Consider the following 12,389-nt stretch of genomic DNA (forward strand, 5'->3'; position numbering starts at 1 on the left):
CAATTTGGCCCTTGTCAAACTCAGTCAAATCCTTACACTTGGCCATATTTCCTGCTTCTAACATCAACTTTGAGGATAAAATGTTCACTTGCTGCCTAATATATCCCACCCACTAACAGGTGCCGTGATGAAGAGATAATCAGTGTTATTTACTTCACCTGTCAGTGCTTATAATGTTATTACTTTATTACTTATAATTGTTTTTGTGATTTTTCTGAATTTTAAAGACACTCCAGCAAGAACTCTCTGAACCGGCTTAACATAGAAAAACTGCTGACTTTATAAAGATAAATGATACGAATGGCTAATAGACTAGCGTTCATTCTCAAATAGGTAAAAGTATATTTGTCTAATCTTGAAAGCTCATTCTAAACACCCTGTATCACAAGTTTAATCAATGGCTCAGTTTACTACCAGTGATGAGAATCCAGGATCAGAACCAGATTGAAAAGCTTGTCTATTTTTGTCTACATATTTACCTTTAATGTTTTCTCCTGTTGTACCCTTTTTATTGATTGATTTATTGAATGATTGAGTTTGTGGTGCACATGATAATGTATTGGCTGCTCATTCACAAATCACCTGACCTCGAAACAATCTGGAAATTGTACTAGGCCTCAGCCTAGAAAACTGCTGTGTCAAACTTACCAGCAGGTTGACTGTGGTATTCATTCACCTCATAAAACCTCAAGCTGGAAACTTACATTCAAAATTCCTGTTAAAAGTGCATGGAGGAAATGAATTCTTCATGCTTCTCAACTTGCAACCCACTGGTCATTTGCTGTCTGTGAGACATGGAGATCAGGTCTGCACTTCTATGGTCTGGATTGTGACCCAGATAATCAAAAGGTTGAGAACTACGGTCCCACTGACACTGATAAATGCAATAATAACCTGCATGCCATTATTATCAAGCGAGCCAGTTTATTCTGAGGTGCATGTCTAAAAATTGAGCCTCACAAATTAGCATCACTCAATCCTGACACCCTTTTTAAATGTCTCCCTATTTGTGTTTGTAAAACAAAAGGAAGAGAAGAAAAAGGGGGTTGTAGGTGTGTTCCGAGATACAGGCAGTGCATGAGCTGCAGACTTCCTCTTTTTTAGCTGGTGATTTGTTTAAAAAGGCAGAAAAAAACCACACAACAGTGATTTATGACTGTGCGTCTGGGCCAACAAAAGGCGCCTTTCCCGCCGACAGCTGATCTGTACGCCCTTCCGAAATGCTCCGTGCGTTTGTTTGTATTGGGGAGCTGGAAAAGTCAGGTGGAGTGAATTACAATTAAGACGACTCGGTGGTGAGAAATGGGGCTGAGAAAGAGGGGAAGGAAAAAAGAAATAAATAAGTGCAGTATTTCAGAAGGTGGCTGAAAACAGGAAAGGCAAAAGAGTGGAAAAGTGACAAAGTGATGGAAAGAAAGAATGCAGACTGCAAGAGGATGTTTGTGTGAGTGTGTGTGGAGATGTGTGTATAAGAATAAGCTCATGAGAAAGGATGCAAAGTTCCGTCTCTACCCAGCAGGCTGCTGAAGATAGAACACAGATACATACATACACGTACACACACTGTATACACACATAGACTCAGACATTCTCTGCTCTAAAGTGTAAACCTCTTCACCTCTCTTGGTTTGTCCTGTCCGACTGTTGCTTACCTGAGGCTGTTCTACTGTCAGACAGAAATAGCAGGGTAACAGAGGCATACTGTCTTTTAGCACTTTTGAAGACTTTTTATTCTATTCTATTCTAATCTATTCTATCTATTAAATTTTTCTATTATATTTCATAAAAAAATTTTTTTCGAAACTCAGCGTTGCCACCGGTCAGCTGGGCGCCATCTAGCGGGCATAGTTGGCAGTGCCTGCAGCAGACACGGTTCTGCTAGGGCGGGATGACCGGACTATGTGGGTAGGGTCTTTAAACGCTGTGTAAGGACCCTGATTGGCAGATAGAGAGGTGCCTGTGCAGAGTGCATGAATGAAAAATGGTTCCAACAAAAGGCTGCGCATGGATCAGAGGAGGCGTGAGCAGCAACATACCTGCAACTCGACTGCAATCAGGGATCCCCCAGCAGCGGAAGACAAATCAACTACGCTTAACTGGGTGAAAATGGGAGAAAATGCATGAATAAAATAGAAAAAAAAGAAAATGTTTTTCAGAAGGATGATGTAGCAGGGTAACAGGACTGAATGAAAACCTGGAGACATGACTAAACATGTATTTTAACCACAATATTATACATTCCTTACGGAAAATACATATTAAAACATAGATGGGATATGGAGTCACCAAACAATGCAAGGATTTCTGACAGATTTTATTCATTATTTATCACTGTAAAGTGTAGTGTTAGAAAGTGGGGACATGAAAAAAAATTGTATTTTTCAATGTGCAGGACTTTGCTCAATTAAAAAATACATTTTAAAGGTAATTTTTTAGGGCGGCACGGTGGCTCAGTGGGTAGCACTGTCGCCTCACAGCAAGAAGGTCCTGGGCTTGATCCCCAGGCAGGGCGGTCCGGGTCCTTTCTGTGTGGAGTTTGCATGTTCTCCCCGTGTCTGCGTGGGTTTTCTCCGGGAGCTCAGGTTTCCTCCCACAGTCCAAAAACATGCAGTCAGGTTAATTGGAGACACTGAATTGCCCTATAGGTAAATGGGTGTGTGCATGTGTGTATGTGTGTGTGTGTGTGTGTGTGTGTGTGTGTGTGTGTGTATGTGCGTCTGCCCTGCGATAGACTGGCGCCCCGTCCAGGGTGTTACTGTGTGCCTTGCTCCCATTGAAAAGCTGGGATAGGCTCCAGCACCCTAATTGGATAAGCGGTTAAGAAAGTGAATTAAATTTTTATATACATTGACGGAAATGGCACCGATTATCCAAAGCAAATTGCAAAATCTGGAACTTTGGAAGTTTGCGTCTTATTTCTCTTACATAGACAGAAATCTGCTGGGAAAAGTAGCAGGTCTATCAATGTTTAGGTTTGTGTCGTCAATCTGATGTATGTGACTGAAAATTCCCGCCAAACTCTTTGTCTTTACTGTCATTTTAGGGTAATACACCAAGCAAAAACAACTGCCTTTTTTTTGTAAACTTTAAAAAGTTTACAAATCCCAACATTATGACGTATAGTTGTGCAAGAGCAGCCAACTAAAAAGAAAACAATAAAGAGCAGCTGATTCTTATCTGTTTGGCATTAGGCCTTGACAAAACAAAATTACCTCACATTTTCCCCTCTGCTGGGACAAAAAACATACAAACAAGTGAAGGCAGAGATTCAACTTGATCATAAAGGCAATTTAATGCACAGCCCACCCTTCCCTTTCCCTCTCGAATCACTACGATCTAATAATAAATAATCTTTTGTTTACCTTTGTCCAAGGACTCGCTCGTTTGAAGCCGTCTTCGGTTACGACTATTGAAGTTTAGCCTCCTCGCTCTCTGTGGACAGAGCAAATGAATGCTTGTGAATAAATAATTACAGCAGGCACCGTAAAAAACACCAGTCGGGACAGAATCAGAGTCCCATCTGCTAAACCTTACAGAAGACTGATGGTACATTAACGCTGTGCATATGTAATGTGATAAGATGCATCAAATGATGTGGTTATGATCATTAAGGACATATTTTCACACATCTGTTGCTTGGGGGAAGATTTGTCAGCGGCCTTCGGCTTTACCAGGTATTAAGCTTCTTCAGGACAGTAAGATGCTTCGACTCACAGACTCTTGTACAATAGAGCATGAAAATCAAGACAGAGTACAGTAGTACCTTGTAACTCAACGTCCCCTAAACTCAAAATATTTGAAACTCAACGCCCTTCGTCAAGAAAAATGTAACCTTAAACTCAACGTTTCCCTTAAACTCAACTTGTTTCGTTTTTTCAATGTATTAAAAGAACGACATAGAAATACTAAACTTCTCTTAATTATTACTGCTCATAAGTTCTCTCCACTAATAAAATAACTTGCACGTTTTAGTACAATAAGTCACGTTAAGCTCCGTGCACAACCAGCGCAAAATCGATTTTCCCGCCTCTCATGTGAATGCACCCTTACTGGATGGAATACAGTATTCCAAGATCAAGCATTTCCACAATTAAGAAGCATAAGGAAACAATAAAGAAATAAAGCTAAAGTGTAGATTTTATTGTATGTAATTATTGATTATTACCTGTTTTCGATTGTATTTCAGTGTTTTTTATTATTTTGTCTGTTATTTTCAGTGTTTATACAACACTTAGTTCCGACCTTACAATCTGATTGGTTGAGAAGCGTTCTAACCGTGCTGATATTCATGATAACAGCACGGCCTTTTCACACCACAGCTGTATTACTCCGCTGACGCGTTGCCATTAATGACAGGCTTCATGCACACAAACGCGACACAGACTTTTTTCCCGGTCGCGTTTTAAATCCGTTATCTGATACACAATCTAGCGCACTGTGTAGGGAACATAAATCAATTGTCTAATATATTGTCTAGTGCACTATGTACTAAACATAAATGCGTTATCTGATATACAATCTAGCGCACTGTGTGGGGAACATAACCAATTGTCTAATTCACAATCTAGTGCACTTTGTAGGGAACATAAATCCGTGATCTGATACACAATCTAGTGCACTAAATAGGGAACATGAATGCGTTATCTGATACACAATCTAGTGCACTATGTAGGGAACATTAATGTGTTTGTAACGCGAACAGTTAGCTTAATAGCCCAGTTAATGGCTCCTGAAAGTTCTGTAATCACCCTTATCCTTTGGTGTGTGTGAGAGGTTTTTTATTTATTTTTTCCCTTCGGAGGTTCTTGCCTTTTTCGTCTGGTTGTTCTTACTTCCCTGAAATGAGGAACTTGGGATGTCTGCTTTGTAGTGTTAAACTTTATATTCGTTGTGGAACTACTTTTTGGCGGAAGGTATTGTCAATATTAAAGCATATTTAATATGAAATTCAGGGCTTCTTTGATTTATTTTCTTTCTTTATTTTGTAAAAACTGTTGTATAAAAGCAATAGAACACTTGAGGTCGTGTGTTATTCACGAAAACGCACTTCCTCTCGTGTTCTATTGCTTAAATATGTGTCAAAAAACATCCCCATTATTTTACATTAGCCTAAAATATATGCAGTTCCACGAGACCATAGAACACATTAACAGGTTTCCCAAACATCCTTATGGAAAAAATACATTAAAACTCAACACCTTTAAACTCAACACCACTCCCAGATCCAATCAACGTCGAGTTTCAAGGTACCATTGTACATTCAAACATTTTATCTATGTTGTAGCCTAGTGTTTAAGGAATTGGACTAGTAATCAAAAGGTCACAGATTCAAACCCCACCACTGCCAGGTTGCCACTGTTGGGCCCTTTAGCAAGGCCCTTAACCCTCAATTGCTTAGACAGTTTACTGTCACAGTTATGTAAGTCACTTTGGATAAAAGCGGCTGCTAAATGCTGTAAATATAAATAACACTTCTATTGGGCAGATGTAGCCTAGTGGTTGAGGAATTGGACTAGTAATCGAAAGGTCACTGGTTCAAGCCCCACCACTGCCAGATTGCCACTGTTGGTTCCATTAGCAAGGCCCTTAACCCTCAATTGTTAAGACACTATACTGTCACAGCGCTGTAAGTCGCTTTGGACTAAAGCATCTGCTGAATGATGTAAATCTAAAATAACACTTTTTTTACCTATTTATTTATACATTTCTTCTGATTTAGCGTAGTCAATTTGTCTTCCGCTGCTGGGGATTCTGCATGCGTTCTGAACAGGCCCCTCTATCTGCTAACCAGGCTCCTTGCACAGTGTTTGAAGACCCTACCCACATATTCCGGTCATCCCGCGCGCCCCTAGCAGACACGATGGCCAATTAGTGTCTGCTGCAGGCACTGCCAATTATGCCCGCTAGATGGCGCCCAGCCGACCGGTGACAATGCTGAGTTTCAAACCGAGGAGTTCAGAATCTCTGCGCTGGTGTGCTAGTGTATTATCTTGTAGCCTAGTGGTTAAGGAATTGGACTAGTAATTCGAAAGGTCACTGGTTCAAGTCCCACCACTGCCAGGCTGCCACTATTAGGCCCTTAAGCAAGCTCCCTAACCCTCAATTGTTTAGACAGTATACTGTCACAGTACTGTAAGACGCTTTTAATAAAAGCGTCTGCTAAATGCCGAAAATGTAAATGTACACAAACGTCAGCTTGACTTGTTCTTTCAAGGAAACACAGAAAAAATACAGTTCCAGGCATTAAAAAAAGAATATTGAGGTGCAATGTTAGAACAGTTACTGACACCATGTCATGAAACAAAAACATTTTTATTTTTACCACTGATTAGAAAATAATAAGACGTGAGATAAAATTAGATAAACTGGTCACTTGGCACAAATGCAACCATAACACAGAGTTTTGCACTGATTAGCATTCAGCATGAAACCTTTTTTTGCCCTCACAATCCAGGAGCTAAGAAAATATACACAGTATGGCCAAAAGTATGCGGAACCTCAACCCCCAGCTGTTAGAGCAGAAGAATATGTATCGAGTCAGCATCAACACTGCATAGTCTGCACAAATGTATAAATACATATAAATATTGTAAAACCTATTTAGATTCTAACTCTTGTTTATTGAATTCAAATTCAAGCTATTTCCGCATTGCATTCTGAATCAAATGCAGAACTATCTGTTTAAGAAATCCCCTATCCATAAATTATTTTTATATTGCAGCAGTTTTCTTCAAACCTAACATACTGCATTTTGATTTTATGTGTATTGTTTAGCACAAAAAAATCAGCTTATTTTTCCATTTCTAACTGCTAAAATACAGATTTTTGTTCCCATTAGACAAACATACATGTTTTTACAAAATCATATTTCTTTATTAAAACAATGAACTACTTTAATATTAGTTAGATGTACATACATTCATTTATTGTCTGTTTTACCACCGGGACATTGGTAGCCTAGTCGGTAGAGCTTTGGGCTATCAACTGAAAGGTTGAGAGTTAAAATCCCAACAAGGCCCTTAACCCTCTCTGCTCCAGGGGCACTATACAATGGCTGACCCCGAGCTCTGACCCCAGCTTCCAAACAAGCTGGGATATGCGAAGAAAGAATTCTGTTGTACTGTACATCTGTATATGTACAGTGCCTTGCAAAAGTATTCAGCCCCCTTGAACTTTTCAACCTTTTGCCACATTTCAGGCTTCAAACATAACGATATGAAATTGTAATTTTTTGTGAAGAATCAACAACAAGTGGGACACAATCGTGAAGTGGAACGAAATGTATTGGATATTTTAAACTTTTTTTAGAAATAAAAAACTGAAAAGTGGGGCGTGCAATATTATTCAGCCCCCTTGCGTTAATACTTTGTAGCGCCACCTTTTGCTGCGATTACAGCTGCAAGTCGCTTGGGGTATGTCTCTATCAGTTTTGCACATCGAGAGACAGAAATTTTTGCCCATTCTTCCTTGCAAAACAGCTCGAGCTCAGTGAGGTTGGATGGAGAGCGTTTGTGAACAGCAGTTTTCAGCTCTTTCCACAGATTCTCGATGGGATTCAGGTCTGGACTTTGACTTGGCCATTCTAACACCTGGATACGTTTATTTGTGAACCATTCCATTGTAGATTTTGCTTTATGTTTTGGATCATTGTCTTGTTGGAAGATAAATCACCGTCCCAGTCTCAGGTCTTTTGCAGACTGCAACAGGTTTTCTTCCAGAATGGTCCTGTATTTGGCTCCATCCATCTTCCCATCAATTTTAACCATCTTCCCTGTCCCTGCTGAAGAAAAGCAGGCCCAAACCATGATGCTGCCACCACCATGTTTGACAGTGGGGATGGTGTGTTCAAGGTGATGAGCTGTGTGGCTTTTACGCCAAACATAACGTTTTGCATTGTGGCCAAAAAGTTAGATTTTGGTTTCATCTGACCAGAGCACCTTCTTCCACATGTTTGGTGTGTCTCCCAGGTGACTTTTTATAGATATCTTTGAGAAATGGCTTTCTTCTTGCCACTCTTCCATAAAGGCCAGATTTGTGCAGTGTACGACTGATTGTGTCCTATGGACAGAGTCTCCCACCTCAGCTGTAGATCTCTGCAGTTCATTCAGAGTGATCATGGGCCTCTTGGCTGCATCTCTGATCAGTCTTCTCCTTGTTTGAGCTGAAAGTTTAGAGGGACGGCCGGGTCTTGGTAGATTTGCAGTGGTCTGATACTCCTTCCATTTCAATATGATCGCTTGCACAGTGCTCCTTGAGATGTTTAAAGCTTGGGAAATCTTTTTGCATCCAAATCCGGCTTTAAACTTCTCCACAACAGTATCTCGGACCTGCCTGGTGTGTTCCTTGGTCTTCATGATGCTCTCTGCGCTTTAAACAGAACTCTGAGACTATCACAGAGCAGGTGCATTTATACGGAGACTTGATTACACACAGGTGGATTCTATTTATCACCATCAGTCATTTAGGTCAACATTGGATCATTCAGAGATCCTCACTGAACTTCTGGAGTGAGTTTGCTGCACTGAAAGTAAAGGGGCTGAATAATATTGCACGCCCCACTTTTTAGTTTTTTATTTCTAAAAAAAGTTTAAAATATCCAATAAATTTCGTTCCACTTCACGATTGTGTCCCACTTGTTGTTGAAATGTGGCAAAAGGTTGAAAAGTTCAAGGGGGCTGAATACTTTTGCAAGGCACTGTATATCCCGATCAGCCATAACATTAAAATCACCTCCTTGTTTCTACACTCACTGTCCATTTTATCAGCTCCTCTTACCATATAGAAGCACTTTCTACAAGTTCTACAATTACTGACTGTAGTCCATATCTGTTTCTCTGCATGCTTTGTTAGCCCCTTTTCATGCTGTTCTTCAATGGTCAGGACTCTCCCAGGACCACTACAGAGCAGGTATTATTTGAGTGGTGGATCATTCTCAGCACTGCAGTGACACTGACATGGTGGTGGTGTGTTAGTGTGTGTTGTGCTGGTATGAGTGAACGAGTTTATAAACATCTCACTGTCCCTGCTGGACTGAGAAAAGTCCACCAACCAAAAATATCCAGCCAACAGCACCCCATGGGCAGCGTCCTGTGAACAGTGATGAAGGTCTAGAAGATGACCAACTCAAACAGCAGCAATAGATGAGAGATCGTCTCTGAATTTACGTCTAAAAGGTGGACCAATTGGGTAGGAGTGTCTAATAGAGTGGACAGTGAGTAGACACAGTATTTAAAAATGTTATGGTTGATCGATATATGACAAATAAAGGCATTATATTCTAAATAATTAATACTGAGTACATTTAGGAGATAAATGAGATTATTATCCAAGTAATACAATAATGATCACATAAGAAAATGCCACAAAAAAAGGTGTGTGTGTTTTGTGTGTGTGAGCAACGCAGAAGTAACTTGTTTTCATTATTTAATGACTATATTAGTAACATGTGTACAAAGCAAAAATATCAAAAACAACAATTATAATAATAACCATCATCATCATTATAATCATCATAATCATCAGTTTAATACAAAAGTAAGTTGTGAGTTTATTATTTACAATTGTGTGTATATGTACTATAGGCAACAGAACAATTACCTCACTGTAACAGCTTTTTTTAGCTTTTGCATGTGCCAATATGAAAACAAAGCATTTATCTGTCCTGTCACCTCACCTGCCTAAAGATTTATTACCTAACGGTTTGCAAATGTATAACGTGTCTGTACAAAGTTATAATAATAATAATTCAAAAACATTAGAATGTATTGCTTTGTAAATGTTTTGGGACCTTACAGGTTCACAGGAGGTTATCTGCATGCTGAAATGCAGGATGCCTATAGGCCATTGTGTAGGGGATATTTGAATAAAAGCATCAAGGCATATCCGAGTATGAAAAAGAATTTTGATAAGCTCTTTCACAATGCTCACTCATGCAGTTTATATTTGCCAGTCAAAACTGTGGCTAGGCATTTGGGGCAGTCAATTGTGTTTATTTAAGGTGAAATAACAAGAAATGCAACACGCCACAGCCTGACAATTTTTGACACAGCATTTGGGCCATTCTGCCGAATCTGTGCCATTTTTGGCAGGATTCATATTTACATTACATTTACATTTTCAGCATTTAGCAGATGCTTTTATCCAAAGCGACTTACAGTATTGTGACAGTACACAATCTAAGCAATTGAGGGTTAAGGGCCTTGCTTAGGGGCCAAACAGTGGCAACCTGGCAGTAGTAGAGCTTGAACCAGCGACCTTTCGATTACTAGTCCAGTACCTTAACCACTAGGCCACAACTGCCATTCATATGCATAAATGTATATGAAAATTAACTTTAAAATGCAACTTTAAAGTGTCCTGCACATTGATCCACTTGCACATGTAGGATATACACCGATCAGCCATAACATTAACCCCCCTCTTTGTTTCTACACTCACCATTTTATCAGCTCCACTTACCTTATAGGAGCACTTTGTAGTTCTACAATTACTGACTGTAGTCCATCTGTTTCTCTACATGCTCTGTTAGCGCCCTTTCATGCTGTTCTTCAATGGTCAGGACCCCCACAGGACAACTACAGAGCAGGTATTATTTAGGTGGTGGATCATTCTCAACACTGCAGTGATACTGACATGGTGGTGGTGTGTTAGTGTGTGTTGTGCTGGTATGAGTGGATCAGACACAGCAGTGCTGATGGAGTTATTAAACACTTCACTGTCACTGCTGGACTGAGAATAGTCCACCAACCAAAAATATCCAGCCAACAGCACCCCGTAGGCAGCGTCCTGTGATCACTGATGAAGATGACCAACTCAAACAGCAGCAATAGATGAGCGATCGTCTCTGACTTTACATCTAAAGGTGGACCAACTAGGTAGGAGTGTCTAATAGAGTGGACAGCGAGTGGACACAGTATTTAAAAACTCCAGCAGCGCTGCTGTGCCTGATCCACTCATACCAGCACCACACACACTAACACACCACCACCATGTCATTGTCACTGCAGTGCTGAGAATGATCCACCACCTAAATAATACCTGCTCTGTGGTGGTCCTGTGGGGGTCCTGACCATTGAAGAACAGGGTGAAAGAAGCTAAAAAGGTATGCAGAGAAACAGATGTACTACAGTCAGTAATTGTAGAACTACAAAGTGCTTCTATATGGTAAGTGGAGCTGATAAAATGGACAGTGAGTGTAGAAACAAGGAGGTGGTTTTAATGTTGTGGCTGATCAGTGTATAATTTCAAATGTTAATAAAAACTCCCTATAAAACTGAAATTTTTTTATTTTTTCATGTCCCCACTCTCTAACACTACACACTACAATTAAATAGAATGAGTAAAATCTGTCAGGAGTCCTTTTTACCTTCCATTGTTTGGTGACTCCATGTGGTTAAAATACATGTTTTAGTCATGTCCCCAGGTTTTCACTCAGTCCTGTTACCCTCACAAATGCATTCTTCTTTAAAAAATTAGGAAATATTCTACACATTTTCAACAGAAATTCACATTATCTGTATCTACTGAAGGCCACGGGAGGATCAAAAGTAAGTTCTCCCCCATTAAGTTTGATAATATTGTAACTCTGACTGGAAAGATTACAACGTACATTCCAGTTACCTATCAATTTTTTCTTACTTGTTATTTATTTATTTTTAAAATACATTTTTCGATAAATCACTAGTCTGTGCCCAGTGTTCTCGTGCTTTTAGCATGAACTTTATGCTGCTATATTTTATGTATTTACTAATTCTATGTTAAAGACTCAGTCCTGTTACTCATATTTAACCATCTTCCACTTAGAAACCTTGTAAAAAAATTAAACACACACACGCCTACAATTAACCTGACTACAATTAGCTTTACATCATACAAGCTACAATTAACCAGACTGTATGTCTTTGGACTGTGGGAGGAAACCGGAGCTTCTGGAGAAAACCCACACAGAGTCAGGGAGAAGATGCAAACTCCACACAGAAAGGACCAGGACCCCTCCACCTGGGAACCGAACCCAGGACCTTCTTGCTGTGAGGCGACAGTGCTACCTCAATGTACATTCCTGTTCCCTCAATTTATTCCTACTTGTTATTTGTTTATTTATTTAATTTTTAAGTCACTAGACAGTGCCTCTTCTTATGTTTTTAGCATGAACTCCATCCTGCTATATTTCATGTACTTACTAATTCTGTTAAAAACTCAGTCCTGTTACTTTTAGTCGTTACTCATATACAACCATCTTCCACATAGAAACATAAGTGCCTAAGATTGACAAATACACATTCTGAGTAGTTAAATATGTGTGTTACTAGATTCAGTGTTTAACAAAGATTAAAAATGAAGTTTCATTTCATCGAGCTACTACACGCAAATGGCACCCATTCAGTGGAATG

At 39.6% G+C, this 12,389-nt stretch overlaps 1 protein-coding gene across 2 annotated transcripts in view; it reads right to left on the reverse strand.

Moving 5' to 3' along the window:
- The window catches only part of foxp1b (forkhead box P1b), a 323,816-nt gene that overhangs the window by 218,022 nt on the left and 93,405 nt on the right, over positions 1-12,389 (reverse strand). For both annotated transcript variants that reach the window (XM_062997542.1, XM_062997543.1), the window contains exon 4: positions 3,363-3,432. The gene's annotated coding sequence lies outside the window, so the exon portion shown is untranslated. The remainder of the gene's footprint in view (positions 1-3,362; positions 3,433-12,389) is intronic.

The sequence above is a fragment of the Trichomycterus rosablanca genome, chromosome 6 (genome assembly GCF_030014385.1).
Source record: "Trichomycterus rosablanca isolate fTriRos1 chromosome 6, fTriRos1.hap1, whole genome shotgun sequence".
In the NCBI taxonomy this organism is placed as follows: domain Eukaryota; kingdom Metazoa; phylum Chordata; class Actinopteri; order Siluriformes; family Trichomycteridae; genus Trichomycterus; species Trichomycterus rosablanca.